Below are 13332 nucleotides of genomic sequence, written 5' to 3' on the forward strand. Positions count from 1 at the left end.
GAGATAGACTCCAATAAAATAACAGTTAATGACTTCAACACTCCATTCTGAGCATTAGACAGATCATCTACACAGAAAATCAAGAAAGAAACATCAGATTTCAGTGACACCATAGACCAAAAGGACCTAGCAGACATTTATAGAACATTTCACCAAATGACAGCAAAAGGCACATTATTTTCATCAGCACATAGAACATTCTCCAGAATTGACCATTTGTTAGGACACAAAACAAGTTTCAAACATTTTTTAAATTGAAATCATACTAAGTATCTTAACTGGCCACAATGGAATAAAATCAAAAATCAATAACAAGAGGAACATTTGAAACCATACAAATACCTTAAAATTAAACAGCATGCTCCTGAAAGTTAAAACATCACATGTTCTCACTTGTATGTGGAAACTAAAAGAAAACGTTGGTATCATAGAGGGAAAAAGTAGAACAGATAATATTAGAGACTGGGAAGGATGGGGGAAGGGTGGATAAGGAGACATTTGTTAAAGGCTACAAAGTTACAGCTAGATGAGAGGAATAAATCCTATTGTTCTATAGCACTATAGGATGACTTATAGCTAACAATAGTACATTATATAATTTCAAGTAGCTAGAAGAAGGATATTAAATGTTCCCAACATGAAGAAATGATAAATGTTTGAGATGATGGATATGTTAATTACCATTATCTGATTACTTACATTATACATATCACATTGCTACCCCACAAGTATGTAGTATTAATTTATTTATTGGGTATTAATTTTGAAATTTTTAAAAAGAAAGAAAATTTAATTTATTTGGCATGACTTAGTGAACCCACTGCTTTCTTTTCTATATATTCACAAATCATACTAGTCTGGATTACTGGTCTGTCACTAAGTCATATATCCCTCTTCTAATGCTTTTTCCATTCTTCTCATTTCCCTAAGAACTAAGCTCACGTACAGTTTTCCTCAGTGCCCTGGAATAGGTAGCCCAAAATAGAAAACTAGTACTTATTTGTTGCCACTAAGATGCTCCCTTACAAATTTCACATACCTGAAGTTTCAAGAGTCTCTTACCAATATCATTCCTGCATTTGTTAGTTTATTCCCAGCCATTTATAAGAAAAGTATGTATCTACACTGGCACTTCAAGAATATGTATCAGAGAAGCAGAGTTTGTACAGTATGAGCTTCTCTTCCCCTTTTCATCATACTTCAAAATCAGGAAGGCAGAGACCTTCCTATTTTTCTGAATAAATATTTTGAATACATAGTCAGAATTGTTTATTTCATTAACTGAGATTTAAATCTTCATGCCATGCTGCATTGTTGAACAACCTCTCTACCCAGAGGCAGGGAAGATTCCTATCAGCTTTGGTGGTAAACCTTCCAGATCCAGGCTTTCCAAGAGTAGTCACTTACTGGGTGATATGGTTTGGCTGTGTCCCCACCCAAATCTCATCTTGAATTGTAGTTTCCATAATTCCCTCATGTTGTGGGAGGGACCCAGTGGGAGATAATTGAATCATGAGGGCAGTTTCTCCCATATAAGTTCTCTCAGTAGTGAATAAGTCTTATGAGATCTGATGGTTTTATATATCCCTTTCACTTGGCTTTTATTCTCTTCTCCTGTCTGCTGCCATGTGAGATGTGCCTTTCATCTTCCACCATGACTGTGAGGCCTCCCCAGACATGTGGAACCGTGAGTCCATTAAACCACTTTTATTTGTAAATTGCCCAGTCTTGGGTATATATTTATCAGCAGCATGAAAATGGACTGAAACCCTAGGCACCCTATAAATGTTAGTTTTCATTATTAGGGCTAACTAGTCTTCAGAAAACCTAATATTGATCTCTTCTAAACTCTCATAACATTTTATCCACACTTCATATGAGAGCTTAGTCTGATATTATTTCTATATTGTAACAGCCTCAAGTACAGAGACTGCAATTTATTCTTTACATAAAAAATTCCATTAATAAGTGAATCCAAAAATGATGACTGTGACTTTATTAATATCTTTATTGTCTGCAATAACTGAATATTTCTAAATTATTTTAAAGGCTATTATTTATTTGATTGTTTTAAACAGCTAATCTTCATTTACTTGGTGAATAGTTTTGTGACATAGACTACAAAAGTGAATTTTATTTCAGGATATTCTGAATTACAGTAACTGTTGGAGGTTAGCAGACTGCTACTGGCTACAGTTTATTTATTTACATGGCTTTCAAAGGTGTGCCCATTCAGCCTCTGGGCTCATCACCAGAGAATGCAAATTTTTGTCACTTTGAAACTTAATTAAATTAACTAGGAGGATAAAAAAATGTTTTCCGTTACCATATGGTAGCTTTCTTGTTCTGATTAATGGATTTTAACTTTGATAGAAAATAGTATGCATATTTCATTTCACCTCTCCAGAGCAATTAGGAGCCAATTTATAAGAAATGCTCCTACTAATAGTAGGCCACTGATAGCCAAGTAATTTTATGAACCTATATTTGTGGGCAAGAAGAACAAAACATGCATATGTATGAGCAGTCAGATTCACCTCAAAGAGCTAACACAATTCTGAATAATGTTTCTGTGACTGTTGATTGGTTTGTTCTCTGGGTGATTTTACTCTAAAGCCAAGGACCTTCCCACCACACCACATTAGCACTCTGAAAGAATGCAACATGGCCTCTGACCACCAGAAGCTTCATTCATCTAAAACAACATCAAGAAAATCTGTTAAAACACATCAACCAAAGGAATAGAATAGAGAGCCCAGAATAAACCCACACATTTGTAGTCAACTGATTTTTCTTAAAAATGCCAAGAACACGCAATGGAGAAAAGACAGTATTTCCAAAAGTGGTGCTGGGAAAACTGGATATCCACATGTAGAAGAATAAAATTGAACCCTTATCATACAAAACTTAAGTCAAAATGGATGAAAGACTTAAATGTAAGACCTGAAATTGCAAAACTACTAGAAGAAAATATAGGGGGAAATTTTCACAGCATTGGTCTGCACAATAATTTTTTTGACATGATCTCAAAAGCGCAGGCAACAAAAGCAAACCTAGACAAATGGAATTGCACCAAACTAAAAAGCTTCTGAACAACAAAGGAAACAACAGAGTGAAGAGACAACCTACAGACTGGGAGAAAATACTTGCAAACCGTACATCTGATAAGAGGTTAATATCGAAAATATCCAAGGAACTCAAACAACTCAATAGTAAGAAACAATCCAATGAAAAAATGGTCAAAAGGCCTGAATAGACATTTCTCAAAAGACGTACAAATGACCAAGTATATGAAAGAATGCCCAGCATCACTAAATATTAAGGAAAATGCAAATTAACATCATAATGAGATATCACCTCATACATGTTACAATGTTTGTCATCAAATAGATGAAAAGTAATAAGTGTTGATGAGGATGTGGGGGAAAAGGAACTCCTATACACTGTTCATGGGGATGTAAATTTGGACAGCCATTATGAAAAACGGTATGGAAGTTTTTCAAAAAAAATTAAAGTAGAATTACCATATGATCCAGCAATCTCACTACTGGGTACGTATTCAAAGGAAATGAAATCATTATCTCAAAGGGATATCTCCACTCCCATGTAGATTGCAGCATTATTAGCCAAGATATGAAATCAACCTAAACGTCCGTCAATGGATGAATGTATAAAGGAAATGTGGTAATACACAATAGAATACTATTCAGCCTTAAAAAAAAGAAAGAAATTCTGTCACTTACAACAACATGGATGAAACTGCAGGCCATTACGCTAAGTGTAATAAGCCAGGATCAAATCTCACTTACATGTGGAATCTAAAAAAGTAACTCACAGAAGTAGAGAGTAGAATCCAGCGGGGGAGGAATGGGGAGATGTTGGTCAAAGGGTACAAACTTTCAGTTAGACAGCAGGAATAAGTTTTTGAGATTTATTACACAGCATGGTGACTATAGTTAAAAATAATGTAATGCATATTTCAAAATTGTTAAGAGAATAGATTTTAAGGATTCACACCACAAAAAAAAAGTATGTGAAGTGATGAATATATGTTAGCTTAATTTAATTATTTTATGCTGTATACTTGTATCAAAACATCACATTGCACTCCATATACATATCACTTGCCAATTAAAAATACAAGTTTTAAAAGAAAATCTGTGAAAACATGCCTTGTTCTCAGCGACAATTATTTAATTTTATGAGAAAAAAAATTTGACCACTTAAACACACACTTCAAGATGCCAGGTATATGGTGGTGTGTAGTCATTTAAGATTTTGCATTGTAGTTATGATGTTTACAGTAGTGGAAAGAACTGTGTCTTCACTGCTTTTCTTACAGTGAGAATTATGGTTTAAGTAAAATTTTGCATGCATTAACATGAACAAATATTTGGCGCTTTTCTTGATATCTTATTTGCATTATTTTGTTTTGCATTGCTATCAATAAATACAAGAGACTGTATAGTTTACAAAGAAAAGAGGTTCTGCAGGCTGTACAAGCATGGGACCAGCATCTCCTCAGCTTCTTGTAAGGCCTCAGGCAGCTTTTACTCATGGCAAAGGGTGAAGGGGGAATAGGCATGTTGCATGGTGAGAGAAGGCGCAAGAGAGAGGGGAGAAGGTGCCAGGCTCTTTTTAACAATCAGATTTCACAGTAACTGATAGAGTGAGAACTCATTCATTACTCTGAGGACAGCACCAAGCAATTCCTGAGAGATCTACCCCCATGGCCCAAACACAGCACCTCCCACTAGGCCCCACCTCCAACATTAGGGATAATATCTCCATGAGATCTGAAGGGGACAAACGTTCAAACTATTTTACTATTACTATTAATTTGTCCTTGGAGTTCCCCTGCTTTATGTGTGGTCCAGAGTCAGTTAAAGATTTCAGTGGAGTTTATGTGCAGATTATGACATTACATAATAGAGAGAAATGATGATAGGAATGATAGGTGACTTAATTTTTCTTCCTAGATGCCATAAAGTTCAATAACTTAATCATTATATATCTTTGTATAGATGATTTTGTGTCAGTTTTCTCTGGTATGTGATGTGCGCTTTTGGTCTTCAGATTCGGTTTATGGGGCATTTCTCTGTGATCCAGTTTCTTGGATTTCCCTTCACTCCCTTCTTCACTTTTTAGCTGCTTTGGTAGCTTCAAACTCCATTATCTGACTCTTGAGCCAGGAAGACGGTGGCTTCTTACTTAGAAATAGTTGTGATGTCCTGTGTAGAACAGATGGTGATAATAAGCGATAAGCTATATATAAATGTAAATGTTGCCCAGAAAATTTTCCTTTTATCAAAGATCAACTCCTCTCTAGTTTTTCCTACCTCTCCAATATATTAAACTCATTAAAATAACTTTTGCCTATATTTTGTAATTTTATCTGTGGAAGGGTTAGTCAGATACGAGATACTCTGCTATTACTGAAAACAGAAACTAGATGTTAATTTTCACAATGTCAGTTATATTATAATATTTTCATTTATTTCTGCATCCAAAGTTCCCCAAAAGAATAGTCTTTGTTGTATATTTAAATGAATTAAAATATCACCATCATTCCTTTTACTGTATTTTATCTAATGACGATTTCTTCATTTAGGTTTCACACTATATTATGAGTATTTTATCTCCTGAGTTGTTTCATGTTTAAATATATATGGCCTGCAAACTTTCCATTTGAATGGTAACATGGATGGATATAATATTCTTGGTCATTGATATTTTTTCCCTTCAACTTTGCAGCTTTTTCTTCATTCTTCAGTCATTGAATGATGATCAAGCGATGCTAAAACTAGAGGGCAACATTTTGGTGAGTCATAGAATATAAAACAATCTCAGAATATTTCTGCTCAATATACTTAATAATTAGAAAGGGGGAAATGTTACTTTTACAGAAGAGAAATTTAGTGAACACCATCTTAATTATGTAACCAAAATTAGCATTACCGATGCTAAGACAAACGGACATCTTATGCCTGCTAATCTGATGCCCTAAGAAAGACATATTGGCTCATGGTATTCTTGCCAAAAATACATAACCTGAATCTAATAATGGGGAAATATTAGACAAATCCAAGCTGAAAAACATTCTACAAAATAACTGCCCTGTACTCCTCAAAAATGTCAAGATCAAGAAAACTGAAAGGTGGAAGAATTGCTTTGGTTTAAAGGAGACTAAAAAGACAGGATAACTAAGCAATGCATAGTCCTAGATTGGATTCTGTATGAGGAAAAACAGGTCGATAAACAGTACATTATGACAAATGACAAAATTTGAATATAAACTGCAGACTCGAAAACAGTGTGGTAGCAATGTTAAATGTCCTGCTTTTGAAAATTGCCCTTTGATTATTTAAGATAATGTCCTTGTTCTTTGGAAATATATAACTATGTATCAAGTATGCTTCAGAGAAAAAGTATATACATTTATGTAAAATATAGAGAGAGAATAATAAAAATGGGGCAAAATATTAAAAATTGATCATTTGGGGTACAGCATATATAGAAGTGCCTTTCATTATTCTTACAACATTGGAGAAAAATTAAAATTATATTAAGATTTAATAAAATCAGAACAAAAAATGTAGGTGAAGGAGAGAGAGGTAGAAAGTAGGGTAAAAATATTAAAGGCTTTACCTTTCATAGGAGGAAGTCAGTCAGCACTGTCAAAAATTGAAATATTTCCATTTCAAAAAGTAATATTGCTGATATCTTAATGGTTTTTAAAATCTTTCTTTAAGCTTTGGATCTTTAAGGAAGTAATATGTCTTGAGGAGAAAAACATCAAAAACTCAAAAATCCTGCATTTCAAATTCTAGTAAATTAGGATAAAATTAAATGTATTTTTACTAGCTGGTAGACTGTGATTCTATTCTTATGAAACTATTTCTGTATATGTATATGTATCTATCTATTGCTCCGCCTATCAATGTGTCTGTCAATGTCTATATGTGCATATAGGTTTGATTGTACTAATGTTCACCAAATCTTATACTACGTTATTTCTAAGTAATCTTTTTCTCTGTACTTTTCATACAGCTTAAAATTTTGAAAAGTATGTATTAGTTTTATAAAAATAAAGTGTGTGCTCTAACATATATAAAGGCACTTACATCACATTTACATTTTTGATTCTTAAAACATAATGGTATTAATTTTAATTTGATAAAATATTAACATGCTAAAGTCATTTCCAGTTCTATAAACAAACTAAAAACCCAACACAAAGTATCTGCACCACATTTCAAGAGTAATGAGTTCAATCATGTTAAGGTTATAATTTTGTTAGTCTGTTCATTTTTTTCCTCTCAATGCAACTAGAAATTAATTCTTTGTCAGTCTTAACAATTAGTGTTCTTATCTTTTTTTCTGAAATAAAGATGACATTAGATCAAAATCTTTTTATTTTTCTTCTTTTAAAAAAATTCACTGTAATAGCCTAGTCGTGACAAGCATTTGATAATATCATCTACATAGAAAAATAAAATTCAGTGATTTTACAATCATTCTTACCAACTGCTCCGTTTGGTATATGGCTAAATTAAAAGTTCTCTCTCAGATTCATCTTCAATTCATCCTTTATTTGAATTATCCCGTGTCTAAGTAAGCTACAGCACACATTTTTGAGTTGTAATTTCCTTTTGCATCCACCCAGTGCATCTGATGAATTCTAACTGGACTCTAAGTTCCTTGAGAGGAGGCACCTTATCATAACCGTGTCTATACTCCCAGAAAATTAAGATAAATTCTGACATTGAAAGGCCTCTTTACTGGTTGACCAAGAGCAGTCTGCTTGCAAAAACTAATAGACACAATGGCTCTATGTAACTCCAGTGTTGGGGCCAAATTTATGTGTCGCCTTCTGTAAAATGAGTATCACGCGTTGCGGGAACTATGTCCTCCTAAACAGATCAGAGAGGTTTGAGTGACCAATTACTGCTTCATTTTGTGTATGTGTCTGTGACAGAAACTTGCTCCGTTGCCCAGGCTGAAGTGCAGTGGTGTGATAGTAACCCATTTCAGCCTCTACTCATGGGTTCAAGCAATCCTCCCACCTCAACCTCCTGAGTAGCTGTGCCCAGCCGAATTACTGCTTTTATGTTCAGCCCAAGAAACAATTGAATGTCCGCTGTATACCAGGCACTGTGTAAGACACAAGGAATATAGCTTTAACTAATAGTACTTTCCCAGAAGGACTTCCCAGGCTGGTGAGTGAGATGGATAAGTAAAACAGTTGTCCTGACCAGGTTAGAGCCTTAAATGGCTCCCTCACTGCCCATAAAGTCTACAACCACCCTTTAATAAATAATTGTGCTTGCCCTCTATAGTCTAGGAAATCCTGGAAATTAAGCAAGACCTGATAAAGTGACTCCTTCAAGAGTCACCTGTGATGTTCAGTGAATCAACAAAGCCTTGGCAGTTTTCTTACAGCCTCTACATCCTATCTATAGCCCCATTCTTTCCAGTGTCTCTCCAATTCCTCTTAGATTCGTTCCCACTTTTTCTTTCCCACCGATACTTCGCAACTTTATAATCTTGTATCTCCATCACTTTAATCCTTTCATGGCAATGTAATGTTCATGTTTGGATTCACCCTCAAGATCTTGTTATTAGAGAAGAGGGCCCATGCCTACCTTGTCTCTGTCCCCTGGCAGAGCCTGTTCCAGAGTCTTGTGTGCTGTAAGCATTTTATAAACTCTGTTGAATGAATCAGAATTCTAACATAATATCATCTCCAATAATCAATATTGATTATGAAGCTGATCAAAAACAATGGGTTTGTCCAACTGGAGTCACCTGGAACGTTTACAATGACCCCACATACAAGAATTACCACATGTACTGCTAAGCGACCATAAAATCCAGCAAGGAAAAACCATCCAAGCTGTCTCATGACTCACAGCTCAGTCCATCAGTAGGATTGCATCTTTGTCTACTCTAGTCGTTGACTCACTTTCATCTCTGGATATCAGATTATTGGTTCCCTTATAAAATAGCTTCTAGTATCTCCTCATACGATACTCAGAACCCATTGATGTACCCACTATGACACTACCTCCTGGATCTTGGCCAAATCCTGATGTTGGAAGGAATACTAGGTACTAAATCATCATGCCTTTGTATTTTATTTCTGTCACATTCCAAGTCTGGTTTGCCCTTATTGATAAGAATCACCCAGTCTTCAGTTTTAAATACTGATTTATGTGTCCCATTAAAATCTCCTGGGCAAACATTGCGCTTGATGATATAGAACACAGAATCTTCAAATCTTAAAGACCTTTCATCAGACTTAAGACAATAATTATTTTCTTTACTGATACATACTTTTATTTATAAAATTAATTCATGAAGATGTACACATATAATCTCAGAAATATGGAGAATAATAGTGTCTAGTTTCACTTCCCCTCCAGTCAATCCTATTCTCAGAGGTAACCACCAATAACAATTTAGTATATATTCTCCCAAACATTGCTCTATGCATTTAAATATATAAATAAATATTCATAACTATACACGCAACCTACTCGACATAACTTGTTCCTATATAGTTATTTTATATAAACATAGCAATATGATACATTATTCATTTATTCATTCGTTCATTCAACATGTTACATTGGTTCCTACTATGTGCTATAGGCACTGAGATACAACAATGAACCAATGAACAAAAGAATGCCCTTGGCCTCAAGGAGCTTACATTCTGTTCAGCGTACTTACACACTGAAGTATACTTATATGCTTTACATACATATTATGCATAAATGGTTTTCTACCAAAATAGATTATACTACATCTTTTTTAATACTCTTGGAGCTCTTTCAGAGCATATCAGCTCTATCAGAACTTAAAGTACATATACATCTACATCACTATAAACAAATAATAGATTGATAAAAAAATTGCGTCATATAAAATAGACAAAGATTTTATATCCATAATATATGTTTAAATCCTACAAATTAATATAAAAATAAATAAATAAAAACAGGTAGAAGCAACCTAAGTGTCCACCAATGGATTAATGGATAAAGAAAATTGTATATGGGTGCATGTATACATATGTAACAAACCTGCACGTTGTGCACATGTACCCTAAAACTTAAAGTATAATTTAAAAAAAGAAAATTTTATATATATACACATATAGAGAGAGTATACACACATATATAAATAAAATATATATAAACATTTTGTATATATAGTATATACATATAACATTTGTATATATAGTATACACACATACACATACATACAATGGGATATCATTGTGTGTGTATAAAAAGCCACCAAAATAGTGAAATTGAGTCATTTGTAGCAACATGAATGGAATTGGATGTCATTATATTAAGTGAAATAAGCCAACCACAGAAATGCAAACACCACATGTTCTTACTCATATGTGGAATCTAAAAAAGGTGGATCTCATAAAGATAGAAAGTAGATTGGTAGATCTACTTTCTACCAGAGGCCAGGAAAGGTAGAGGGGAGGAGGGATAAAGAGAGGTTAATTAATGGGTACAAATATACAGTTAGATAGAAGAAATAAGACCTAGTATTAGATAGATCAGTAGGGTGATTATAGTTTGTAATAATCTATTGTACATTTCAAAAGAGCTAGAAGATAGTAATTTAAATGTTTCTATCACAAAGAAAAATTAAATATTTAAGGTCATGAATATCCCAATTACCCTGATTTGATCTTACACATTATATGAGTATATTAAAATATTACATGTACCCCCAAATTATGTACATCTATTATGTATCATTAAAATAAATATATGAATAAAATCCAAAAAAACTGAAAAATATGAAAAAATAATTCACATTTTAAAAACTATATAAATCTCAAAAAATAACTGACTTTACTATAAATAAAGAAAATTAAATTTAAATTATTTAATTTAATTAAAATTAAAATCATAACACTTGGAACTTCTGCTTCTAACAAAGATGGAGTAACAGGGACCAGAGTTAGCCTCTGCCCAAAACAACTTTAAAAACTAGACAAAATATATGCACGTAAAATGACAGCTTTCAGACATCAGAATCAGGTGGCACAAAAAAGAGGGGAAATAAGGTAAGTCCAACAATCATTCCAGCTTACTGTCCGGAGGAATATTCCAGATCAAAGTGCAGGGAGAACTCAAATGTTGCCCGGAAATCTTTCTGAATAGAAGACAATGAGGAAATGGAGCTGGCAGTCTGGGAGATCAAGGTGAAGTACAGAGGAGAAAGCTGAACAGAGAGAGAACTCTAGAGATCTTCTGAGGGTCCTCTTTGAGTCTTTCAGCTAAGTACTGATCAGCATATGCTTGTGAGGAAACTGAGGCCAGGAAAATAATAACCTGAAATGATTAAAAGGTATAAGCCCAAGAATTTACACTGGGCTAAAAGCAGTTGCTGTTCTCATTACCAGATTGCATTAAAAAAGTAAAATCCAACTATATGTTGTCTGCAGTAAACTTGCTTTGAATAGAAAAATACAAGTAGATTAAAGTAAAATGATATATCAGGCTAACACTAATTGAAAGAAATCTGGAGTCCCTACATTAATCTAAGAAGGTCAATACACTAAAAGGACATAATAATCCTAAGTGTTTGTGCACATAAGAGAGCTTCAAAATATATGAAGTAAAACTGATGGAATTAAAAATAAATAAATACTTTATAAATAATTTAATTATTTAAATAAATATTTTATTTAAAATGTTAAACAAATGAATCCACAATATAAAATTTAAGTTTTAACAACATTGTTTTCAGAATTGATAAAAGAAGTAATAGAAAATCTTTAAGGACATAGAAAACTTGAGCAACATTATCAATCAATTTGACTTAATTAACATTTGTAGAAGGCTCCAACCAATGAAACCAGAATATATTTTTTTTCAAAGGCATAAAGAACATTTACCAAAATGTGCCATATTCTGTGCAACAAAGCAAGTCTCAATACATTTTAAAAGACTCAAATCATACAAAATATGTTCCCTGTCTAAAACAGAATTAAATTAGAAATCAACAACATAAAGACAACTGAAAAAATCCTCAAATATTTGGAAACTATATAATATACTTCTAAATAATCCATATATCAGGAAAAAATCAAAGGGGAAATCAGAATGTAATTTAAACTGAATGAAAACAAAAACATGCCATATCAAAATCTGTGGTATGCTACCAAAGCAGAACTTAGAGAAAAATATATAATACTAAGCATCTATATTAGAAAGAAGAAAGATCTCAAGGAGTTCAGCTCCCATGTTACAATGGGCAAAAAAGAAAGGCAAGTTAAACCCAAAGTTAGCAGAGAAAAATAAATAATAAAGAAAAAAACAGAAACAAATTAATTGTAAACAGAAAAACAATAGAAAGCAATCAATAAAATAAAAACCTGGTTATTCTTAAAGATAAATGAAATTAACAACACTCTAGCTAGGCTGATCAGGAAACAAAAAGAAGACACAAATTACCAATAGCAAGAATTTGAGAAATGACATAATTACAGATAGTTTAGATTATAAAAGAACAGAAAGGGAATGTTATTAAAAAAATTATGTCAATAAATTTAACCACTTATATAACATAGGCAAATGCATTGAAAGGTGTAGACTTCCAAAGCTCACCGAAGAGGAAACAGATAGTCTTAGCAGCCCTATATCTATTAAAGAAGTTAAGTGGATAGTTTAAAACCTTCTCACTAAGAAAACCCCAGGCATAGAAGGCTCCACTGGTGAACTCCACTGATCATTTAAGTACTCTTTTGGAAAATTAAAGAGGAGGTAATGTTTTCCAATTTATTCTATGAGGCGAGCATTGCCATGTTATCAATACCTAATAAAGACATTGCAAAACAAGAAAATGATAGATCACCATCCCTCACTGACATAAATGCAATCATCCTTTACAAAATTTTAGCAATTGCACTCAATATAAACAGAAGAGATAGCACATCATGGCCAAGTGGAGTGGGCTTATTCCAGGAATATAAAGTTGATATACCATCCAAAGTCAATCAATGTAATTTATCATATTAACAAACTTTTTTAAAAGACCATATAATAATCTCAACAAATGCAAAAAAAAAAGAATTTGTCAAAGTTCAACATCTATTACTGATTTAAATTTCTCAGAAAACTAAAAATAGGAGAGAATTTCTCAAATTCTCAAAAGGGCATCTATGAAAAATCTATAGCTAACATAGAATATATGAATATATCTATATAATATAGATATATATTGTATATCTGTAGCTAACATAGAAAAATCTATAGCTAACATTTAATGGTGAGAGGCTGAATGCTTTTCCCCCAA

Source organism: Pongo pygmaeus, chromosome 2 (assembly GCF_028885625.2).
Source record: "Pongo pygmaeus isolate AG05252 chromosome 2, NHGRI_mPonPyg2-v2.0_pri, whole genome shotgun sequence".
In the NCBI taxonomy this organism is placed as follows: Eukaryota; Metazoa; Chordata; class Mammalia; order Primates; family Hominidae; genus Pongo; species Pongo pygmaeus.